Raw genomic sequence first — 26354 nt, forward strand, 5'->3', positions numbered from 1 at the left:
GCCTTTGTTTGGTTTAGTATCTAGTGGGCCTTCAGCACTGATTGTGCCACCCACACAAGTATTCGTTCAAATCTGTCTGAGGCCTGCCATTGTAGGGCCTGTGAGCGCAGTTTACTTCCACATTGACTTGCCATTTAAAATACTTGCCAGGTCCTAAACTCCCCTTTTATTACATATGCCACCCCTAGGGAGGCCCCAAGTGACCCTAATGGCTGGGTGGCATGAAAGTAAAAGGTAGGACATGTGCCTGCATGTTTTACATGTCCTGGTAGTGAGAAACACTCACATTAGTTTTTTAATACTTTGAGGCCTGCTCCTCTCATAGGTTTACTTTGGGGATCTGCCTGCTCCTCTCCCAGGTTTACATTGAGGATTTCTTAAAAAACTTTTAAGCTGTAGTTCCTAATTGCAGAGGAGTAGCTGCTTAATGTTTTATATCTTTGGACTGGTAAAGACAAATCCTCTTTCCTGTTAAAATGTGATTCAACATTATTAGTTTAGAAGTGCCACTTTTAGAAATAGGACATTTCTCTGCTCTTAGCTCTTTGTGGGCCTTCCACCGTGTCTTCAATACACATTTGGGGTTGGGTGACAGCTAAAGTTTGTGCATTCCCTCTAGACAGCCACAAACACAGGACACTCAGCTGCATCTGCATACTTATGGGTCCCTCCTGGGCAGGGGGAAGGGGAGACTTACACATACATTTCAATACGTAGCGTCATGTCCTCACACAAACACTGATCAGTCCCCCTGGCAGACAGGGCTGGGCTGATAGGGGACCTGTGCACTTCAAAGACTTTGTTTTGAAGTCGCCTCCACTTCAAAGGCACTTTTGGGTGAAAGTGCTGGGTCTTTGGGCCCCTAAAATCAGACACTTTTAGACTTGTAACCAGACATTGCGGGCTGTATACCAGCACATTGCTAGAAGGAATGCTGTGCTGTCAGTAGAGACAGGCACTTTGATAACTGCTCTGCTGTGTTGGCCTGCTGCTTGTTCAGCTGTAGGAGGGACTGCCACTTTACTACCTGCATTTTTGTGCTAGCCTGCTGCCTCCTACCTCTGCCTTGTGACTAACTTCCAAAGTTTTCCAAAGACTTGTTTGGCTTGCTGTTCATTGACATCTCTATTGGAAAAAAGGGGGTTTGCCCTAATACTCCTCCTGCATCTGGGCAAAAAAACCACTGGAAATACAAGAAATTGATGCGGCGGAATAAATCTGAAAAAATCTTAATTTTGAAGGAAAATTAAATTAATCCTTCACATGGAATTTTATGTCCTAAAATTTTTTTCATTCAAAGACCAACATCAAAACATGATCCGTCATATTTATATATACGTTTGTAAAATGGGATGATACACACAATATATACAAAAAATCTATTTTGAATGGATCCTTGTTATCATGTTTACTATTCCAGATGTGAAAAAAGGAAGACATTTTTTGAAACACAACAATTTTCATTTGCAATCCGTATTAAAGAGTATCATTTCCAGTTTTTAAAGGTTTCTCCAAAATATGGGGTCAAAGCATTTCAGCCCAATTCTTTTGGGCCTCATCAAGACTGGGGCAAAAGGAAACTATAATTAGATCCAGTTGTCAGAAGCTGATCGTGCTCCCATAACGGGATCTGGCTTATGGAGAAGGTACCGGACAACTCTCTGGTGTTCGTGTTTCCAATATTTAAGTCGAGAAAATCAATGAAGCACCACACGTAAGGAAAGTCATTAGCGGCCGTACTGCTCATTCGTGTCGACACAGTGCCTCTTCCATGAGCCAGGTCACTTTATGGGAGCACGATCATCATGAAACACGTAGACCCCATATTTTGGCGAAATCCTTAAAAATTTGAAATTAGGTAGAAAAAAATTTAAAGCATAGCCTAATGTCTAAAGAGGGACTAATAATTTCCCTTGTTGTGTGCTTGTGTATATGGGTTATCTTCATTAATACGGATTGCGAATGATAATTGTTGTGTTTCAAAACATTTCTTCCTTTTATGACCTTGGATCTTGTTCTGGTGTTGGTCTTTAAATTAAAAATATAGTTTGGACATAAAATGTTCCTTCAAAAATAAGATATTTTCAGATTTATTCCACCACATCAATTTCTCATATTTCTAGTGTTCATTGACATCTCAGCGCCATCGTGAGCCCGGTGGCTGAGCTCTGACAAGAAGCAGAGCATGCTGGGTCACTCACTTACTGTATTCTTCGACAAGCACCCTGTGAGGAAATAGTACACATCAGTTATCCCTTGATTGTACATGCTGCTAGCACTGTATTGAACTGAGTGATTAGAAATGTGGCATTTAATGTAATACTTTGAACCAGTATAATTTGAAAGTACTTATCAGATTTTTATCGTTTTGGTCCTGATTTACTCATAAAACAGAAAGTTATTTTTCATAAACATGTGTGGATATATTTCTGGTGCATTCATTGTGTTACTGTGTGTGTGTGTGTGTTGCACAAATACTTTAATTTGCAATTTCACCCGAGTGTGCTGGGTATACTCAGACGTGAGTCCCAGGCTCTCCACACCACTGGAGTCAAGCTATCCAGGCTGATGAAGGCTGATAGCCAGAAACCGGTCCTTGGATGCTTAATTCCGGTCTGGGAAAGACATGGCATGGTAGTTTGGACTGGACTGTTCCCATGAGGCACAGTGTCAGAGCTGATTTGCAAATAGCCAGTGTCTAACCCAGGGTGGTGTGGAGTGCAAAAAAACGATGGATTTAGGCCCAGATCCTTGTACTGGGGTGAATGTATGACATTGTTCTACATTCTGTCCATCAACTGTGTTTTTTGCAATTTTCACCCCGAGTGTGCTGGGTATACTCAGACGTGAGTCCCAGGCTCTCCACATCACTGGAGTCAAGCTATCCAGGCTGATGAAGGCTGATAGCCAGAAACCGGTCCTTGGATGCTTGATTCCGGTCTGGGAAAGACATGGCTTGGTAGTTCAGACTGGACTGTTCCCATGAGGCACAGGGTCAGAGCTGATTTGCATATAGCCAGTGTCTAACCCAGGGTGGTGTGGAGTGCAAAAAGACGATGGATTTAGGCCCAGATCCTTGTACTGGGGTGAATGTATGACATTGTTCTACATTCGTCCATCAACTGTGTTTTTTGCACAAATACTTTAGACATTGTCTCTTTAGATAAGCCTGCCTGCTCTGTCCCAAGCTGCCAGAGAGTGAGCACAGGTTATTTCACTTGTGTATATAGCATACTCTTACTTGAGTGGTGGATTCTACCTGGCTTGGGTGTATACTATGGCCAACCAGAAATCCCATTTCTACCAGCCATGTATTGTTACACATTGTGGAAAGCCACTACCTTTGTGCAACGATGCAATATTATTCCTCAAAGGAGAAACCCACCCCTTACACTTACACTAAATTTAGAGGGGTTCCGCTGGCCGTGCCACTTTGGAAATATTCTGTTCTTTTGATCGTCATGCACAAAGATTTACTCCTTGTATAGACAGCAGTAAAACTGTGACCATTTCCAGGTCGTTTGAATACTGATGAAAGCACATTTGTGTGTGTTTGCAAACTTTCAAGGGTAACCAAGCCTTAAAACCCACACTTTCATCCCATTGAAATAGGCTTACTGCTATATGTGACGATATATTTGATTGAGTAAAAATGCTTTAGTGTCCTTCTGTGAACTCATTGCTGTAGGAAATACTGCCATTTGGCACTAGATCAAGCAGAATTTATTTGTAACTTGGCACCTGAAATTTCCTCTAGGATTAAAGCTGATATAACACTCCAAAAGAGGCAGTCCATATTAAATGAGAAACCTGATATAATTTATAAAGAATACATTTTTTTATAATGCACCAAAATAGTACAGACAGATGACTTTTAATTTTCGCATATAGTACGTTCCGTATTTAAAACCTGCTGCCCATCTTCACAATCACAAAAAACTATTTTAAACACAATTTCTTGTAAAATTCACCGCAACTGTCTCCCTCCTTGGTACGCATTTCCAGTGTACAGGGAATCCCTGGGTATAAGTAAAGCCAGTACTTAGATTAAAGGATAGATTGTTATTTTTTCAGGCTTTCTGCCTCCAAGGCACTGGAGCTGATTAAATTTTAAGGCAGGCCCTTGTGGGAACTGCAGGAATGTACTTACACGCTGAAGGCTGACCTGTTTCAGCCGTCACGTACCGTAAATGGACAAACCTTCATGCTTTTTTCATTATGATCAACTCAGGTTTCCAGGAAAAAAACATGCTTTTTTTTTGATAGAGAACATGTTGGAAAAACACTATAGCATGATTTTGGTTCAAAACACCGCAGTAGCAATCTATTTTAAATGCACTTATTCTTTATCAACAACATTTCAAATCTTAAATTTAGGAGATCTGTTTACAGTTGCAAAACTGTTTTACATTTATTTCGAGCTATTTTAAATCTTTTTAAAGAAAGGCCGATGAACAGGACACAAGTCTAAGGGCTGATAACAAGAGAGAATGCCAACGTTTTGTTTTCCACTTTTGGGACCTTCCACTGTACTTCCGAAGATCAAGCACAGGTACATTGGGGATAAAATCAATTTACACTATTTCGATGTCGTGTTCAGTAAAGGGAAGGCTAGCTTGCTGTGGAGTGAGCGACAGTAGGTGTACTTTCTTAACAGCTAGAGAATTAGATCATGCTGAATGCATGTGGAATGACAGTTTCCAGTGATTCAAAGTCACAGCATGAGGTACAAAAGCACGAAGTGGCTGGATTCGTGGAAAGGTCATGTGCTATAAATATCTCACACAACATAACACAACATGTAACATTCAATGGCATTTTAAGAATAAATTGACCTGAATAAGGCGGCTAAATAATTTTACATTTTAGAGAAAGATTATAAAGGGAGAATTGGCGTGTTGGCCATTACGTGTATAACAGTGAATGTGGCATTTTTCGGTTTTATGCATCCTTCTCAGTTCCAGTTTACCTTTACCCCATAAGTGTGGAGAGTTTTCGACCGCCACTGCTGATATTTGGGGTACTTTACACTTGGGATTTTATAACAAATTATTTAATTGCCAATTTATTATTCACAAAGCGCGCCACAGCCATCAGCTTGCCCTGGAGCTGGGATGAAGGAGGGTTGTGTTCTCTGCTGCAGGGAGGACTGGTGATGTGGCTGGCCAGACACCGCAAAAGTGCGCATATCAGTTTGGCCTGCCGTCTTTGAGCCGGCCAAACTGACAAGATCAATTTGCAGGTCTCCACCAAGCTGTCTTAGACAGCTCAGTGGAGACCAAACACAGGTCTACAGGGCCTAATACAACGTCTAGCCCGCCTGCTCCACCCAATCTCTGCAGTGTAAGAGAAGCAACTGGATTGGTTAGGGAAGTTTCCTCTTCCACTAGTGCCTGTCTGAGCCAAGGATTGCAAGGACACAGAGGACGTGGCCCAGGTAAGTGCTTCCATTTTGTATTCTTGTTTTATGTTAATGTGGTTTGGGCTCCGGTGGGGCACTTGGCTCGCTCCACCACAGAGGGTGTGGCCCAGGTAAATGCTTCCATTTTGTATTCTTGTTTTATGTCAATGTGGTTTGGGCTCCGGAGGGGCACTTGGCTCGCTCCACCACTTTTATATGTTACCAGCCGCTCCTGATCAAGTTTGTGTCCTTTCATTCAGGTATTCTAATGATTCCAAAGGTGCCAAGGTTATTGAGTCTCCTGGAGCAGTGCTTAATTAGAGCCAGTGTTTTCTGATGCTCAGCACAAGCACTCAATCATCAACACCGGAGCTTATAGCACAAACTTGACACATTCATTTTTGGTAGGCACGGGGAGATTAACAGCCTGATTCATCAAGGTGAGTATTTGCTATTCCTTAATAGCGATTATTAAGGAATCGCTATTAAGGAATAGCAAAATGCTATTCACCAAGAAATCGCTAAATAAATTGCGATTTCTAATTATTCCTTAATTGCGATTAGCAAATTGCTAATCGCAATTAAGGAATATCTCCCCATTCATTCCTATGGGCCCAAAGGCCCATAGGAATGAATGGGAAGGCATTTCAATGTGCGAATCGCAATTAGCGATTCGCATATTGAAATTGCGATTTCAAGCGTGCAGGGGTGTCCAAAGGACACCCTGTAGCACCCCTGAATTGTATGCTACATTGGTGTTGCGCACACACATGTCCCAAGGACATGTGTGTGTAAAACATGAAACTTAGAAAAATGCATTTAAATGCATTTTTCTAAGTTTCCGCTATTTACCACGAGGTTTGACCTCGCGGTAAATAGCGGGAAATTTTTGCGAATTCGCAATTTAAAAATGTTTCAAGAATAGCATTTAAGGAATCTCTAATAGAGATTCCTTAAATGCTATTCCTCGCAAATATGCGAATTCTTAAATAGCGATTTTTGCATTTGGGATGATGAATACCAAATGCAAAAATACCGTTCGCAAAGGGCCAGATTCTCAGAATCTGGCCCTTTGCGACCGGATTTAACACTGATGAATCAGGCTGTAAGTGATTTGTTCATAAGCACAGGATGTTAAGCCGACACTGAGGCTCGATTCTTGTTCCACAGCTCTGAGGCCAGCAGCTCTGGCCATTATGTCACATCCTCCCTGTACTTATAGGGAATCATGGTTAGTCCTTGGATCGGTTTTTTGGTGGTGCTAACAGGAGAAATGGGCTGATGCAAGCTGTCTCCTGGTGAGAGAACTTATTATTTTACACACTTCATGCGATTCCTTATTAGCGAAAAATAAGAAATCGCTAATAAGGAATAGCAAAAGGCTATGCATGTAGAAATCGCTTAAAAAATAGCGATTTCTAAACATTCCTTAATTGCGACTTGCAAATTGCGAGTAGCAATTAAGGAATTCCTCCCCATTCATTCCTATGGGCCTAGAGAGCAGCAAGTTCTCTGGTGTTGGGAAAAGTTGCTGCAGATATTTGTAATTTTGAGAGAAGCTGAATAGGTTGTCGCAGAACTGTTGGGAGGCAGTGATGTTGGTGACAGTAGTTAAGTGCAAGTTGAAATCCTTAAAAATCGAGAAGATCTTTTTGTAGCTGTTGGAGTTTCCTTCGATGTGATCCACTCGTGCTTTTTTCTCCTATTTTCTGGTGCAACCTTGTAGGTAGTTCTTTTGGTGGTGTCTTGGCTGGTTCTCCATTTCTTTTTTAGCTGTTTACAGTGTTGTTTGGGGTCTCAGTGGTCTTCTGTGATCCGGGTAGCCTGCTGGGATGACCTACTATGCTTGTTGGGTTTGATGGGTGTGAAGGAATCTGCGGAGTTTTTGATTTTATTTTATTTTTTTTAAGTTTTATATAGTGGTGGCTAGACCCGGAGGTATCAGAGCGCTTTGCATAAGGTTCAAACAGAAAGGATAAAATTACTTCAGGTAGACGTTACATTAAGAATGAAGAAGACAAAATAAATCGAGTTTAGAGGGGCAAGGGGGTGGGGTAAAAGGGGGTAGGAGTTAGTAAGATTGGAGAGAAGATGGAGCCTCTGCCCCAAGTCCGGCTGGGTAGGTGACGGCCGAGGGGGAAGTCCACAGTCCATATCCTCTTTAGATATCAGGTAGCTCCACTGGGCATCAGCCAAATAGCTAGGTCTCAACGGGAGAACAATTAAAGAGCAGAAGCAGCAGCAGGAAAGAAACAAGATAGATGTCAGAAGTCCGGCTGGGTAGGTGACGGCCATGGCAGTGTGCCGGAGCCAATCTCCCCTATAGCTGTTAGTGCAGCTCCACCGGGAATCGGCCATGTATACGTATCGGGTCCCACCAGAATAGAGAGAGGAACAGGAGGAGATCCAAAGTTAAGACTCGAGAGGGGTAGGGGGTAGGGAGGAGGGGGAGGAGGGAAGTAAGCTCAGAAGAGACATTGGTCCTGGTGTTACTGGGGAGAGCCTTCCGCAACATTCTCCAGCTGGCCACTGGGACAAAGATGGTGAGAGGAGAGGTGAGGGAGGGACAGACTCCAGGTTCAGAGCTCCTCGTGGTGAGAAGTCTCTTTTGGTGGCCATCTTAAGGTCAGGCAAGGAGGGAAAAGGTGTTCACTGCAAGACAGACTGGCAGTGCTTGAGAAGTCATGCGCTGCCCCTGGAGCTGTCCCTCAGCTCTTCTCGGTGACCCACTGTTGTGCCCCTTGCCCGCTGCCTCCTTCAGTCTCCAGTGCAGGCCCCCGGGGTGCAACACCCGCTTCTGCCCTCCGAGGCAGGCGTGGCTCCTGCTGCCCTAAGAGCCAGTGCTGAAGGTGCGTGGCAGCTCTTTTACTTACTCTCTGTGCATGGTGGGGTCTGGCTCCTGTCCCCAGCCCTCCTCGAGGTGCAGAGGACTTCCTTCGGGAGTGGGCAGCTTACGGTACCTGGCCTGCAGGGCGGCGCCTCCTGTCTCATTACGGCCACAAAGTTGACATAAAGCTTTAAGCACTCGCGGTGCTGCAGACACAGCTCTGGGGGCAGCGCACGGTCCTGCAGGAAGCGCTAGAAGTGTGCGAGCAGTGCAGTGTTGGTAGCCTGGCCCCTGGCTCGGCACAGAAAGGCCAGCACCTCCTCCTGGCTGAGTTCCTGAGCCATCATAACACATCACGGGGCATGGCACGGTGGAGGGGAGCCCCGCAGCCAGCCGCAGGTCAGCCAGCCGCCGGTCAGCAGGAGGTGGGGCTGCCACGGCTCTCCAAGAGAGCTTGTATCGATATCAGTATCGATGTTACTTGGGTTGAAACTGGCGCAGCCAGGACCGGAGCTACTGCAGGCACAATCAGGTAGAGTTCGGTGGGGGTTTCACTGGTCCGGAGTTCAAAGAGCCAATTCAAGTCGCAGATCCAGAGCGGATTGAAATTGCTCTCGACATGGCTGATGTAGAGATAAAAATCCGCCATCGCCATTTTTTACATCAGGTCCCGAAGATCATTCAGAAGCGGGCTCAACCGTCAGAAGCTTGTGCACTTGAAATCACAGTGTGATGATCGACAGCAAGGCTTATCGACAGAATAAGCCCACGCCCTCGAACATCAAACCAGCCGCATAGCAAGGGTCACGGCAACTGCGGGGGTGGTCCTGTGATCAAAACCACCAAAAATGCGAGCCCAGGCCTGATGTGATGCAGCAGGCGACTCACCCCTCAAAAACTGCAGCGAGACTCGGCGTCCACTCGACCCAGACTTAGGAGGCTCCGAGCTTCTCTTGGGTCAGGGGTATTCGCGGGGAGGTGTTGTCTTTGGAAAAGTCCGCAGGTAGGAATCCTGAGCCAATTCTCTCCTTAGCGGGGGTGAATCAGGGATAGTTGCGTTGCAGACACTTTTCTTTTGTCAGGGATGTCGAGTAGAAGGGAGGATGGGGGGGCGTAACCAGGGAATTTCACCAAAAAGTGATCCCAAGCCCCCGAGCTTCTGTGGGGCTAGGTTGATCTGTGCTGAGGGCGCTGAGCCAGTCTGCTTCTGTGATTATGCCCCAACTGCAGCTTGGAATGCTTAACCTGGTAGGGGTGTTGACTTGAGGTTTATTGATTTGGAAGGACACAATGGAATGGTCAGTCCATATAAGTGGTGTGGTGGAGTTGTATTTGATGCTGTTGCTTGAGGTGCATATGGGGTCCAGGGTGTGGTTCCTGGACTAGGTGGGTGAGTTTGACATTGCTGAAGCTTTCAAGGAGTGCTGAGGAGCTGGGGCTGTTTTGGTCTTCCAGTTGAAAGCTGAGGTTACTGAGGAGAATGTAGGCTCTGGAGTCGATGGTGAGTGGAGCAATGAAGTTGGTGATGAGGTTGGTAAAGGTGGCTCCTAGTCGAGGCCATCAATAAGCATGGGTCCCGTTCTCTGTGAAATCTTCAGAGATTTGCAGCTTGAAATCCAGGTTTTTCATGAATGGGGTGGTGTTCTCCGTGGATGTTGTGCATTTGATGGATTCCTTGTAGATAATAGTGAACCCTCTTCCTGGCTTGTGATGGCGGTCCTGTTGAGTGATCTTGTAGCCCGCTGTGATTGCCATGGCGATATCGGGTGCCAAAGAGAGGTTGAGCCAGGTGTCTGTGGTAAAGAGGATGTTTGGTATGTGCTACTCAGCAAGTCCCATAGTTTGGTTGTGTGTTTGCTTAGTGAATGCGTGTTAAGAAGCATGCATGCAAGTGAGTGTTGATATGTGGGTTTGCTGTGGCGTGTGGTGTAGGGTTGGGGTGTCGGTGTTGTCGGTGCTTGTGTGGCTGGTGTGCTTGAAGGAGGTGTTGAGGGCATTGCTAGTCTTTACGTGCAGGATGTGGGTTTCTGGCTGCTGGAGAACCGGCATTGGATGCAGGTGAAAGTTCATATGGTGGTGTGATGTGCTGAACTGTAGCAGTGGGCGTCTGGGGTTTAACAACCTATGGATTGAGGTGGAATATCTCTGAGTGGTGAATGGACCAGAGTTCCTGTCACTGAGTGTGGCCCAGGCATGAATGGGGGAGACCATTAAGTACGTCCTGGAAGGGGGAAGAAGTGCAGGGTGCCTTGATGTAATTTCCTGTGCTGATAGGTGATGGGTGATGGGAAATGAAGTCCTCTTGCTTGAGTTCTTCTTTTAAAAACCTTTTTGGCAGGAAAACCAGTAATGTCACTTCCTGCCCAGATGGATGATGGAAAATTCTGTGATATCATTTTTTGTGTAGGTAAATGATGGGAGATCCAGTGATGTTACTCCCTGCACTGATGGGTGATAAAAAATGAGGTCCTTCTTTTTTTAAAGACTGTTTTGGTGAAAAAAAAAATAATTTACTCTTCAGTCTAGATGGGTGATGGGAAATCCTGTGATGTTCCTTCCTGTGTAGGCAGGTGATGAGAAATCCCCTGATATCACTTCTGTGCTGATGGGTGATGGGAAATGAAGTCTTTGTGCTTGGCTTATTCTTTTAAATACTGTTTTGAGGGGAAAACAAGTAATATCACGTCCTGTTCAGATGGATGAGGGCAAATTCAGTGATGTAATTTCCTGTGTAGGTGGATGATGGGAAATCCACTGATGTCACTGTCTGTGCTGATGGGTTATGGAAAATGAAGTCCTCTTACTTTTCTTCTTCTTTTAAACACCACTAGGAAGAGATAGTGCCAAAAAGGGGGCATTCTCCCCTTTCTAATACTGCTCATCCCATATGTACAGGTGTAGGGGAGGCAAAATTACACTCCCTGTCACCAATTAGGAATTGAAACCAGTGGGCACTAATGAAACCAATTGGTTTCACTTTCTGTTTGTGACATCAGCATGCCATATGGTTTGCGGGCATGACAGATGGGCTAGGTTAGGAGTAGGGGTTAAGTGGAAGCTTTACCACTTTAACCCCTACCGTTAGGAGAAAAAAATGAGATTTTTACTTCCACTAGAGGTTTCTTTTGAAGCATCTGAGCATCAGCTGCTGGCTAATGGCCGTAGCAGAGAGCCTGAGTTCATGATCTTCCTTATGAACAGAGAATAAGGGAGATGAAGAATGTATAATGAACCAATTCTGTAAATTCTCTTGTAAGTAGGCCTTAAGAATCTCTTGCTCATTCTGAAACAAATGAAGAAATGCATCCAAATGTATAACAGTGCCTGGGTGAATTGGTATGGGACGATCCTACTCCTGATGAGAGAACACATTTCAGTAGTAGTAAAAGCTGTAGAATATGTCTGATACTGGAGTGGTACTAAAGAAAGCCACTATTAGATTTGAAGTAGTTATGGATTCTTTCAGTTATTCTGTAGCACACTAGTATTCGCCTGAAGCCTAATAATTATCACAGCAAACCTTTGGTGATGACAATATTATTCTTGTTGCCAAATTGACATAGGTATTATGTGTCTTCTGCTTCAGAGTTCTAAAATTCATAGAATAGTATGAAGATGCATTAAATCAACTGGACATTTGTCTATGATCACCAACAGAAACCTATAGTGAATGTGAGGCCTTCTTGACTAGACCTGAACCTAACAGATTAACAGGGTCCGTATACTTTAAGTACTTCTTATGCCTCTCAGAAATATTTCATCTTATTCTTAATTGCTCCATCATGATCAATAGAGATTGTGAATGCTCTGTTATCCAAGAAAGCAGGAACATCATTAGTCTTTCTATTATCAGCTTCAGCACAACTTGCAAAATTAGCAGACGACTTTCTAAACTACTTATAGAAGATCCAATATTGAGACTGAATCTCACTTCCACTTTTGTCAAGGCTAGGCAAGTATGGATTAAAATCCTAGACTCACTGCAATAAATGGCACAAGCCTGCTTTTCATTGTTGTCCATTCGGTTAATGGCCCATGGTTGTCACTACCTGTGTCGATTGCTCTTGCCAAAAGCCACTCTTTTTTAATTGTTGAAGCAATAGTTTTGGAAAGTTAAATGACCTAACTCAGGACTTCTTTCTTTTGTTATAACTCTCTCAAGTCTATAGTTAATTAACAAAACTATTTCAATACATTCCCAAAAGGAAGTAGGTCAGTATCAACCAGTTTGGCCTTGATTCCTTCTTTTATTCTATGTCAAAATAATGTCATTGGATTCCTCCCAACCCAAATGTTCTCATCAGCCAATTAAAAATGAGTCCCATCAGACAGAATATGCATACTTCCTTTCTGAATATCAGAAAGAAACTCCTCGGGGGAATACTAAAAATCAGGACACTCTGACATCTTTTAGAAAGCAAACAGAAATGTAGAATCACTTTCCACGCACAGAAATGTAGAATCACTTTCCACACATGGATTACTTGCTAAAGCTGTGACCCAAGCCAAAGCATGTCTTGTAATGCTGTTAAATGAATATCCTTCCTTTGATAAGTGAGGCACTAGAAGTTACTACTAGGATATCTGGACCCTAGGATATCTGAAGCCCTTAAATATAACATCTCTGGAAAAAACTGTTTATCAAGATGGAGATGTTGTAACTCTTGCATAAGATCCTGAGAAGGATATATAGCTAAAACACACTTATAGACAATCAATGATGTTGCAATCTGTTAAGCACTAGACACAGTGAGGTTTCTCTCATGTTCTTCATAGCTGCCCAAAGACAGGGTTAATCCTCCCAGTACCCATAGTACCAACTTTCACTTTATCCATAACTGAAAAGTGTCACGTGTATCTTTAGGATGTAAAAGCCACTTAGGGCAGAAAAAAGGCACCCTTGTCAATATGGATGTTTCTTGAATGAAGATTATGAGCTTTACGAGGATTGGGTAGCAAGACAGTTAAACTAACTTGACATAAAGTAGAGAAAGAGTCCAATATAATTCCAAGACTGAAGAATGCAACGGAGAAAACAGCTTTAAAAAGGAGAAATATATCAGTGACCAAAGTATCAAATATCCGTAGTGAACATGATGATAAACAGGAGAATCAAAAACTATGGGATGCATTCTTCTTAGCTCCCAGCTCCCTTGTATTTGAGTAGAAAAGGAAAAAAGTTGAACTTCATCTTGCATCAGGAGGCTCTAGAACACAAACAGGGAAGTTGAGCATCTTGGTTAGGAATGGATAAAACACTAAGCATGCCCACCATCTGAGAAAATTGTTATTGTCTTTATATGGCAGATGCAAGATGGGAGATCAAATGTCCAGCATCCTGCCCTTGATCTATCTAATGATAATAATAATAAGGGTAGCTTATAAAGCGCTTGGTTACGCCAAAGCGTGTCCCCGCGCTGCAACTGAAGAACTCTGAGCGAGGTGGAGACCAGTGATCCGTTATCTGGAGAACAGGTGTGTTTTTAGGTTCTTGCGGAAGCTGGATTCGGATGGATCCAGACGGAGATGGAGAGGGAGGGAATTCCAGCTTTTTGCTGCCAGATAGCGGAAGGAGCGTCCGCCCATACGGGCTCTTTTGACCCTAGGAACTTTAAGTAGGCCCTCATATGAGGAGCGCAGCTCGCGTGCAGGTGTATACCTTGTCACTAAGTTCTGGAGTGGAATAGGAGATTTCTTAGCCAGGATGCGGTGGCATGTACAGAGGGCTTTGAATTCCACTCTGCTTCTTACTGGCAACCAGTGGAGGGTTTTGAGAGTGGCTTTGGTGTCTGATCGTTTAGGGATTTTTAGGATGAGATGGGCTGCCGCGTTCTGTATTACCTGAAGGCGATTCATGGCTTTGCAGGTGGTACCCAGGTAAAGTAGGTTGCCGTAGTCTAGGCGTGATGTCACAAGGGCGTGTACCAGTGTTTTCCGTGCTGACATAGGAAGGAGGTCAAGAACCTTCCTTATGGTTTTTAGGACACCAAAACAGACGCCTGCAACTCGGTCTATTTGGGGTCCAAAAGATAGGTCAGCGTCGAGCCATACGCCTAGGTTTTTTACTCCCTGGCGGGGTATGGGAGCTTCATCCAGACATGGATGCCACCACGCCGATGACCAAACAGATGGGTTCCCCCCCACAACGAGCACCTCGGTCTTGTTGCCGTTTAACTTAAGGCAGTTGGTGGACATCCAGGCTGCAAGTTCTTGCATGCAGTTCCTGAAACTGTCCATCGCAAGACCGGGTGCACGCGATAGGGAGATAGCCAGCTGCGTGTCATCGGCGTATGACATGATGCTCAATCCGTGACTCACGGCAATTGAAGCCACTGGAGAGACATAGAGATTAAACAAGGTTGGGCTCAGGGACGAACCCTGAGGGACGCCCTGGCCCAAACCTATGTCTCTCGAGCAGTGGTCGCCCTGGCGAACCTGGAAGCTTCTCCCTGTCAGGAAGGATTGTAACCATTGGAGTGCAGCTTCGGATATACCTCCATTGTTCAGACACTGTAGCAAGTTGTCGTGCGCCACAGTGTCGAACGCTGCACTCAGGTCCAGTAGGATGAGGGCCATGGTGTGTCCCTCATCTACCCCCTGACGTAGGGTCTCAACTGCAGTAAGCAGTGCGGACTCTGTAGAGTGGCGGGGGCGGCATCCGAATTGGGTGTCGTGCAATAAGGCAGCCTTTTCCACGAAGTCCATTAGTTGTTTATTGACCGTTTTTTCAGCCACCTTGGCTAGGTAGGGCAGGAGTGAAATTGGGCGTAGATTGTCAAGTTTCTCAAAACTGATGGTAGGTTTCTTCCTGAGGGGCAGAACAACCGCCTTTTTCCAATCCCTAGGTACTGTCTTGGTGGTAAAAGATACATCGAGCACATGTCTAATGTATGGTTCTAGTACCCTTAGACTATCCGTCAGGCGTTTGGGTGTGGTAGGGTCTCTCGGAGAGCCCGACTTCACCGACCTGCAGATTTTTAGAAGATCTTCCGTGGGAGGGGTAGTAAAGTTGGTAAGTCTAGGTTTATCTCCCCACTCCCTTGGGCTTTCAACGAAGTCTGCCCCGGTTTTGGACTGCGTAGGGAATGCTGAGTAGATTTTTGTTTTTTTATCTGAGAAAAAATCTGCAATTTTGTCACACAATTCTGGCGAGCAGTCATCGGGGGCAATAGCTGGGTTTCCGCTTGAAAGAGTTTTGCAGAGTGAAAACAGCTCTTTCGTCGAGTTACCAGCCTCACTGATCCTATTCGTAAAGTATACTGTTTTTGTCTTTCTGATTAGTCCATGGTAGGTTCGTCTCTCGGTTAGATTATTCTTTCTGGTTTCTTCAGAGAGAGTCTTGCGCCATTCTCTTTCGGTTCTTTTCAGTGCGGTTTTCTGAACTCTTAGTTCAGCGTTGAACCACGGGGCAGTTTTGTTTATGCGTCCCCCAGATTTGGTTTTTAGCAAAGGGGCTGTGCAGTCTAGTGCCTGATTAATGCGTGTGCAGAGGTTAGCATTGGCTGTGTCAGCATCCTGCCCTCCTGGGCTTCCTCCTTTCGTTAATTCAGCACAGAATGTAGCCCATTTCCGTTTGAGGTGGTACATAGCTGGTGGCTGTGTGGGTCTGCTTCCAGGGATTCGTATGGAAAAAGGGACCAAATAGTGGTCCGACCATGGGATGGGAATTGGGGTCATAGCTTCCGCTTCCCCTAGTTGACAAATATGGGGTCCAGCAGATGACCCTGTTGATGGGTAGGGCCTCTAACAATTTGGGTAAGTTGGAGGGCTTTCAGTGCCTGGCCAAAATTCTTACTGACGTGGTCTGAGGGGTTATCAAGATGAAGATTGAGATCCCCGAGTACCAGAAACTTGTCAGTGCACAGTACGGTTTCCATGATTCCTTCAACCAAACTCTCCTCGAACCTGGCTATGGGGCCTGGGGGGTCTGTAAATTAGATCTGGCATCTTTGATCCTATGTTCCACTGCACTCTTTCTTCCAGACCTTCACTCAACACCTTGGAATATAGCGACCTACCACCAGCGGAAACCCTTTAAGGTTACTGCGTCCACGAGCACAACAATGCTGGCCCATGGTACTGGGTGAAGCGGACATGCCATTACATGCATGCCAGGCATGCTGCCATCCTGTGTGCTGATGCTGAAGCAGATGACTATGCACTCACCTCCGTTGAACCAAGGCCACTCTCTGTTAAGTTTTGTCTGCAGATGTAAAATGTTCATATAATTCTTGAAAAGATTTTATCCCCAGATAAAAACAAGACTATTCTAAAATCCATTACTATCATCTATCAACTTCTGCAAGGTTCTGTTGTGGTGAGCCTCAGATAGGCCTACCAGTGCTAGGGGTTCGCCCTTCTCTGCACAAAGTCCTCAGACCAATAGGAAGAAGTTGGTAGTGAAACTGCAATACAAAACAAAGTACCTTATTAACCTCAAGAGGTGGAACTACATTCACACAACACCCTTCGGTAGTCTATGAAGTAGCACACTGAACAGAAGGAACATGCTCCTTTTATACCCACACAGGGGCTCAGAAGAAGGCGGTACAAGTACAAAATGAAGGTTTAAATACATAAAAGGTCATGTAGAAACGCACAATCAACAGTAGGGTGGAGCTTAGCTGAATACTAACTACGGTAAAAAATACCCTGACAGATACATCTAAACACATGTGTGAATGGTTACAGTCTCCTTTGCGCATGTGCACAGTAGTAGATCCTAAATATAACCTGTCTCTAGGCAGAGTACAAAGAGCAGATGACAGAAAGGTAGGACAGAGCACAAGGTGAGCATATGGCAGACAAGATGGCTGCCAAATCCAAGAAGTCATCAGCTAACTGCTAACCCTGATCGCTGCCAAATTACAACAGACGACCCTTTTAGCATTAGCTGAAGACATTCGTTTATTTGGGATAATCTATGTTGATATCTTGTACATTAATGTTCATTATTTCAGGGACCTCTTTATTTAATAAACGTTGTGCTTTCATTTCTGCAACATTTCGCTTGGCAGGTGTACAGGCAGAAATACAGAAGGAGCAGAGCATTGGACCACATTGTATACATACACAAGATGTAAATAGTATCACCAGTAGTATACATAGGATAGTCAGTAGCTTCCAACCCCAAGTGACAAAGAGTGTCCTGAACCAACTTGCAAAAGTCCAGGTGCCAGTCTCTGGGTGGATCTCAGCAAAAATCTTATGCAGTTTTGAGATTGCATCCAACAATGAAGGTGAGTGGTCCGGAATGTAATCACAACAGCTTCTGCCGATGATGCGACATGCACCACCTCGATCAGCTAGAACCACAGCAAGGACCATACATATTTGGAGTGCTACAATCCTTGCAACTTGCAACTCTTCTGTAATGTTCCCAAGTGCCATAGCTGTCTGATTGGTAACAGCTTCCACAACACAAGTCAATCGCCTTATCTTTCTGCTGTTTAATGCTGCACCCACAAAGAAAAACAAGCCCAAATTGAAATCGACATATTGTTGCAGAGTGGTGTCAGTCTGGTCAACCTCATCAGTACTTGTTGTCCTTTTATATCTGTTCTTAGAGATATTGTTGTACAGCTTAAGGTCTCGATGATACGATGCAGGCGCCAGAAACACAGGGAGCAACAAAAAGGACTCACAGCATATTCCAGACCATCCAACTGGGAGTTGGTAATATCCCTTGTTACCACACACAAAATAAGTATTATGTGAGGATATGAAACTGCTGTTATTGGCACCTTCAATAGTCAGAACCACAGTACATTCACTCCCTCCAACTGGAATTCTCCCACAACTTCCTATACATAAGTCTGCTTTAGCTCTGGTCACAGAAATTACGAATGGTCCAGTGTTCTTAATAGTTCTCATATTTGGGAAAATATACGGCATAGAAATGTTCACAGGTCGGTACTCTTCCAATTGGACATTTTAGACAGACAATGTTGCAGAGATATGGAAACAATGGTTTTCAGAATTATCCTCCCCAATAGAAAGACCATCAAAGGTGCACTTGTTTACCGTCCTCCTCTTCCATGCCCCAGCTTTTCCACATCTCTTTTAGAGATACTTGGCCCTTATATGCGGGCCAATGAGGATTTTCTTCTCCTTGGAGATTTTAATGTCCATACCGACCAATGTGATTCTATAGGGACAAAAACTTTATCGACTGATATGACAACTATCGGTCTAACACAAAAGAATCAGGATCCCACCCACGAAGGCGGTCATTGTATCGATTTGATATTTACCAACTTCGATAATATTCGGTGCCACAAACCTATTCAAGTCCACTGGTCAGACCATTTTTTAATGCAGTTTAGCATTTTTAAAGTTAATAAGGGTCCCCCACAGAAACCCCTCCCATCCACTACACGCAGACAGTGGCACAAACTTACACTGGATGCGCTAGAAAAGGCGTGGAAAAAACCCGAGATCAGAGATACTGACGAAGTAGAGCAAAAGCTAACCGTGCTTCAGCAAACTCTGACGGTAGCCATCGACAAAATTGCCCCTTTGAAAACATTCAGACAGTTTCCGGTGGCCAAACAGGAAAAATGGTACACCGAGGCCCTAAGAAAAGAGAAGCAAGAATGTAGAAGGATAGAGAAAAGATGGAGGAAATCACATTCTGAGGATAATAAAAAAGCACATCGTGCAGCCCAAGCTAATTATTACAAACACATCAAGGCTGCCCGCAAAAACAACATCGCTCAACAGCTCATGGAAGCCGATAACTCTCCTAGAGAATTGTATAGGATTCTTGACACTTTTGTAAAACCCACGGCATGTATATGCCCAGACGACTTCTCACTAAGTCTATGTGAAGAAGTGTCATCTTACTTTGAAAATAAAATAGAATCCATTTATGGCAAAATCCTAGGATCCCAACCCAATAGCGATTCCCATAAGGCCTCCTCCCTCAATGTGAATACAAACTTTACCTTAACTACATTCCCTCCTATAAGTATCGAAGAGCTTGACACAATAATGACTCAAGTCAAATCTGGATCTCCGGACGATCTTATTCCCGCTAAAATCCTAACCCCACTTCGTACCCTGTTAGCCCCCTACATTCAGGATATCATTAACCAGTCCCTTAAAGAGGGAAAAGTACCAACTGAATGGAAGAGAGCAGTGGTGAACCCAATCCGCAAGAATGCGGCCCTTCCTTGGACGGAGCTTTCCAACCTCCGTCCTATCTCGCTCCTACCTTATTACAGCAAGATGGCCGAGAAACATGTTAATGCACACCTGTCCAACTACATCGAGGCAGCGGGCGGCCTAGACCACTTGCAATCTGGTTTTAGGCCCAACCATAGCACCGAATCAGCCCTTCTGTCAGTGACAGATAACATCAGAATGTTACTTGACAGAGGGAGCTCAGTGATTCTGGTGCTATTGGATTTGTCCGCTGCCTTCGACACGGTGTCGCATGAAGTTCTTCTCGGCCGTCTGAAGGGAGCTGGAGTAGAAGGGACCGCCCTTGCGTGGCTGGAGAGCTTCCTCGGAGACAGACAACAAGGTGTCAAATTAGGCTCCTACAAATCTGTCTGCAGGAAGCTTACCAAGGGGGTGCCACAGGGCTCATGTCTAAGCCCCACGTTATTCAACGTATATGTGGCCCCCTTGGCAGAGATCATTAGATCTCACGGGTTTTCACCAATCTCTTATGCTGACGATACTCAGCTGCTTTTCCCCTTTCAAACCATTACACCTGCAGTCATGCAGTCTTTCCAAGACGGTATGAGAGCGGTGGCAGGTTGGATGGCCCAGAATTTCCTCCAATGCAACGTGACCAAAACTGAGGTCATGTTGTTTGGAGGGGCCTCCCTGCTTTGGTCCCTGGAATGGTGGCCAATGGAGCTCGGTCCTGTCCCAGCGCCCAAGCAAACCATCAAGAACCTGGGGGTACGCCTGGACCAATCCCTGATTATGAAAGATCACGTCAGTCAGGTTGCGGGAACGTGTTTCCGCACAATTGGTCTTTTACGGCGTATCTTCCCCTTCCTACCAAACACCCATAGGAAGACGCTGGTTCAGGCACTAGTCCTTGGACGAGTGGACTACTGCAATAGTCTACTCATATCTGCCAACCAGGAACAACTTCGCAGACTGCAGGTAGTACAGAACACCGCGGCAAGACTTATCATGAATGCTCCGCCCCGCACCCCTTCCCGCCCCCTCCTCTCCCATCTTCACTGGCTCCCGGTGCAACAGCGGATTCATTTTAAGCTGTGCTGTATTATGCATAAATGTATCTACGGCTCTGGTCCCAAATATCTGAAAGATGTCTTTCTTCCTTACTCTCCTGGACGTACCCTACGCTCCAGCAACACTATGTTGCTATACGTACCTAAAGTAAACAGAGCAAGACAGGGTGGCCGTGCCCCCTCCCTTAAAGGTCCAATGCTGTGGAACTCCCTCCCCCCCCAGCTAAGACAAATTCCTCACCTTCTTAACTTTAGGAAAAAACTAAAAACTTACTTATTTACACAGGACTAATTTAGCTTCCCCTCTGCCCTTTCCGACTTATAGTTTTGCATTACTCATTCAGAAGCCACGCGCGGAGATACCCCTTCGGGGCTGATTCAAGCGCGATACAAGACTATAAATAAATAAATAAATTCCCATTTAGTTTCTTCAGGTCACGGATTACCATCCTCATTTGGATAACACACTTTATTAAGATGGTAATTAATCCTTCCAACTGCCGCTTTCCCTTAAACAATCAAAAGCGCTAACCAAGCTTGACAAGAACCATTATGCGAGAAAGGAAGAGGAATAAAAGGTGTGCCCTTTTTCTTCTGGTGGGCAGGTATCATCCCACACACCCAGCAGTCAGTATTATTTGTGGCATTATGAGTGTGATGCAGCATCTGATTAAATGTATTGTTCAGGTAGGATTGTCGATATTTCTGCTCATGGTAGGGAAGCGTAAAATAATGATGCTCAACTGGTACTGGAGTAGTGGCAATTAGCAATTGTCCATCAGTAGCCACTTTCTCAACAAACCAGGTTATCACTGCTATAGTCACCATAGCAACAACAAACCCTACAGCACAAATGATCTTTTTATTATTCATTTTAGCAACAGTTGATCTTCCTGCAGACATAATCAGTTAATCGTTGAAAGCAATCGTTGGAGCTCTAAAGTCCTGGGCCGCCGTTGATTTCTTCACCAAGGGTCAAGACGGGTGTCACTATGTAGGACTGATCCCCCCTTGCCACATCAGCACCGTTTTACCAACCCAGGATGGTTGCTCAATCAGTCTTTTTCAACACTGCAAATTCTTTACTCGTTCTCAGTTGGTATCGGGATACTCCAGGGATCGTGTGGTCCGGGAAGACTCCCTCAGATTCGTCAGGTGAAATAGCGTGGCATTTCTCCGTTTTTAGAATCTCTCGATGGTCAGTCAGCACAGCAGGTTCCACTAAGGTAGGCGACACTCACTTGCAGTGAGTGCTATGAACCGAATTTTTTTCTGTTCATCAGTCGAACCGTTGTCCTCGTCGCTAGGACCACCTGCTCCGGTCCTCGTCACCTCGGTTCCAAGCTGTTCGTTCTTTCAAAAATCTTGACCATTACATGGTTACCAGGTCGGAGTTCTTGTTCCTCACCTGTAGATCTGTCAGGAGGGCTTCTCAAACCGGTTTATAAATAGAGATCAAACTATCAGTCAACTGTGCTAAGTAATCATTCATCAGAACACATGGTACGTCATGTATGGGGAATGGCTTAGGGACTCCCCAAATATTAATCGGTCTTCCAAATACCACTTCATATGGTGTAAGCCCAGATCAATAAATGCACAGACATCTTTCTGAGTAGAAGACACTGGTGTGCCTAAAATTGCTTGAATGCGATCTGGTGTAAGTGCACGTCCCTCCTTAGACAGAAGGTGACCTAAGTAGGTAACCTTTGGTCTACAATATTGCAAATTTCTTCCGTGATACTTTATGTTGGTGTGTAGCCAGAAAGGAAAGCAAAGACAAAGTACATTTTCCACACTGTTCAGGCGTATAGGCTGCCAACAAGATGTCATCGACATATTGTATGAGAGCCTCTCCTTCAGACAAAGTGAAAGAATCAAGCTGTTGTTTCAGTGCTTGGCTGTAAATACTAGGACTCTCAGTGTATTCTTGAAGAATTCTACAAAATCTGTACGATCGATTATTCAAAGTGAAACCGAACAAATATTGGCTATCAGGATGAATAGGAATCAAAAAGAAAGCATTCTTCAGGCCTATTACAGTAAATGTAGTAGCTGTTGGAGGAACTAAGGTAAGCTTTGTTGTTATGTCAGAAACCACAGGGTATTGCGGTATCACAATCTTGTTGACTTCTCGTAAATCAATTATGAATCTGTAAATCCTAGTGTCAGTGTCTTTTTTCAAAATAGGAAGAATAGGACTGTTGCAAACTTTATAAGGAACTTCTTCCACAACCCCCACTTTAATCAAATCATGGACAATGCGTATAGGTGCTTCTTCGCCTTCTTGAGAAATGTTATATTGGGGCAATCGTGGGAATAAAGAGCCCTCCTTGACACTAATATGTACTGGTGGAATAACCATTTGCTCTACATCGGTATCTGAAATAGCCCACAAAGTACTAGGGAGTGAAGCTAATGCGATGTCCTCTTTAACAAGACAGGATCTCTCAATCAAGGGGTAGTTGTCATTCAAAATGACACATACTCCTTCCGGAGAGCATCGTATCGTAACCCTGAAATATTTGAGCATGTCAAGACCCACAATATTGTCTGGTGTGTTTGGAGAAAGCAAAAACGGACATGGAGCAGTAAACCTGTCAACATGAAATGCAAGTGGTTGTGACAAGGGGCTAAGGGAAGGTGTTCCATCGAAACCTATCAATGTAATGGTTAACCCAGACAGGGGAGCCCTTGGAACCAAGTGTTTAGATAAGGCGCTACGAGTAGCTCCTGTATCAAACAGAAACTGATCAGTAGAACCTAAAACATGTGCTGTAACATAGTGACCCTTCTGATCTACTGGTACTTCAACTGATTCCTTACCCCATCCTAGGCAATCCTATGCATAAGCAGAATCCTTCAAATCAAACGGCATATAATCGGACATTTGATATTGATTTTGTCTGTCAAGGAGAAGTGTGGCTCAGGGGTTAGAGGCGGCAGACCCGGAAGCTGAGATCGGCCCTGGACCAGGGTTCAATTCCCCGCCCCGACGGGGGTTGGGCTCAATAATTCCACGGACTCGATAATTCTCGCTCCGGTGCCTACTCGACTCACGGGTTCACACTCTGCAACTCTGGGCAATAGCTTTCTTAATCTCCACAACGGCCCCTCGCTGCGGGATGCCTGGCTTTCACCTTGTGGATACCCTGCCGGGGTATCTCACAGGGGAATACCAGGACGGGTTCCCTAAGCAAGCGCCTAGATGCCTGCGATGTGGGCTATTTGCGCTATATAAATACATGTACATTTACATTTATAAAAGTGTTAAACCCCTCCTGTCCACGCATATTAGAATCAAATCTAGCACGATTGTCCGTGCTCCCTCTATGCCCTGAATATCCTGAGCGATTTCTAATTTGTCCCCATCCACGTGGATACTCCTGAGCATGCAGTGCCGGACAATCAGAAGACCAATGTCCAAATTTCCTACAGTACGCACACTGATCAATAGACAAATTCAAACGAGTATAAGAAGGAAAAGACGAACCATAAGACCTACGTCCACCTCTATCATTACCTCTAGAAGGTGGACCATAAGCCTGAGCCAACATAACCTCCGTTTCTAGCTCTTTAGTCTTTTTATCCTCATTGCCCTTAGCTTCTAACTCCTGTCATTCATAATACTGAGCCATAGTCAAAAGAGAAACCGGAGAAGAGGTAGTTCATGAACTCTCGCTGGTCTTTAGGTGACTAGCTATTCCTGGCAACAGGTTTGCGACATATTTATTGACAAACAGATGCCTTCCCGTGTCATCTGTCAATGACTGGCCACTAAAATCATGGAATGCCTCCTCAAAGCATGTAAACAAGTCAGAGACCGATTTGTCTGCCTTTTGCTTACAAGATGCTAATACAGTTCAGTCTATCTTTTATGGAGGAATATTCATTTTTAACTTGGCTATTATAGCTGCAGGAAGACCTAAAATTAACTGACATGGTTTCTGCGCTGGTTCCCTTTCTACAGCCAATCGTTATAAATCTTTCCATTCCGCCCCAAAAATCACACGATCATCAACTTTACAAACAGTTCTCCACATATCAGGGGGTAATATCAACCCAACAAACGGTCAATATCAGTCAGAGTCATAGTACAAGAGCTAATAGCACCCTCAACTTCCTTATAAAACGCTGCTGGATTCTTCCGCGGATCAGGTAATGCAGTTTTAGGAGCCATGACATCCGCTCTATTCTAAGGAGTGGAAACCCAATTATAAACAAAATAACCCTTTGCATCAGTAGAATCCTTATCATCACTAGTTCTCGTGCCTCTAGGAGGAACATACAAAGGTGCGGCTTCCCGCATAGGTTTTGCATGAAATATCATAGTCTTATCTGTTCCGAAGATAGAAGCCTGTGCCACACTGGTCTGAGATGTTTGTGCAGCTACTTCTGCTGCCTTCTTCTTCTCTCACAAAAGGGCTGCATCAGCACGCAGTTTAACCAAACGTCTGATTGTATCAGCCACCTGAGAGAAGACAAAAGACCATCACCCGTTTGCTTACAGTTATTTGCTATATCATCGGGCTCCAACTCCTCTGAATATTTCCTAAACTGCTCAATGACCTCTGCGGCAAATACCTCAGTAAAATATATTTTCTCCCTTTCCTGCCAATCTTTCATGTCATCTAAAAGTTCAGAAGCAGGGGCAACACTAGGAACGGCTTTACGAGCAGCAGATCTAAGCTCAGATGCACGCTCAGCGGACAACATAAACGAGGTTCTCGTGCTTTCTCCTGCTCTGTAGAAGAGTCTTCATCTGACTCATGAGGAGCAGAAGGAAGAGTACGGAGGCGGAGAACGATCTAACAACAAGAAATCATCTTGGGGTTTATTAAGAATAGGAGAGAGAGGTCGCCGAACAGCATATTGGCCAGTTACCTGTAAAATGACGCTCCCTATCTTCTCTCACTTTAATGTCTTTAATTTCTTTATATTTAATTTCTAATGCTTTCTTTCGCATGAATGCTCTTACGCTGTTCTTTTTCAGCCAAGGCTTGCTCAAGCTTCATTCGTTCACGCACTTCTTTCTCCCACATTCGTACACAGTCAAAAATGTCTTGCCTAGCTTTTTGCTTAAACATACGTTGTTCCACATACTGAATCTTTCGCAAATCAAATGACCCATGCATAGGCCAATGCAACTCAGTATCCTTACGAGTATATTTATTCCATAATGTGCTGTACATTATAGAAGAAATACCATACTTAATATACATGTCCCTATTAGGTGTCCCCTCCGGGGGGCCGGTTGTGCTTCATCAAGTCTCAAACTGGTACCACTACAAAAGCAACACATTCTACAAAGTGTGATAGAAACAGGCATTCCAAAAATAGTGCAGAATGTGCAGTATTATACACAAAGTAGCACTTAAAGTACGCTTTTACACTGTGCCATTCAAATTAATTCAAAACAGAGAAAATTCTCCTCATTACCTGCCTACATAAATTGCAATTCATTGATCAACTACTCACAAATACCAAATTGGCCAATACAAATTCAAAAAGCCACAGCAAACGTCGCAAAATGACCTTACCAATCCCAGGCATCCAGATTCTAACTGCCAAGTTCTTGAATCGACCAAATGGTCACTGCACGGCGAATCAACAGAAGAGATCTCTGTCGAGGATCGGCACCACCTGGATGGTCAGATCAGAAAGAGAGGAAAAATGCTGTGGGTAGCCAAGACGTGGGTCTCCTCGAGCAATAATTGTCCGTTGAGAGATTCCAATCCTTCATTTTGACCACTCCTACGGGCATCCGAGTCGCCAATGAGCCCCACTGGTTGGGTGCCAATTTGTCGTGGTGAGCCTCAGCTAGGCCTACCAGTGCTGGGGGGTCGCCCTTCTCTGCACAAACTCCTTAGACCAATAGAAGAAGTTGGCACAGAAAGTGCAATACTAAACA

The sequence above is a fragment of the Lissotriton vulgaris genome, chromosome 3_1 (assembly GCF_964263255.1).
Source record: "Lissotriton vulgaris chromosome 3_1, aLisVul1.2, whole genome shotgun sequence".
Classification (NCBI taxonomy): domain Eukaryota; kingdom Metazoa; phylum Chordata; class Amphibia; order Caudata; family Salamandridae; genus Lissotriton; species Lissotriton vulgaris.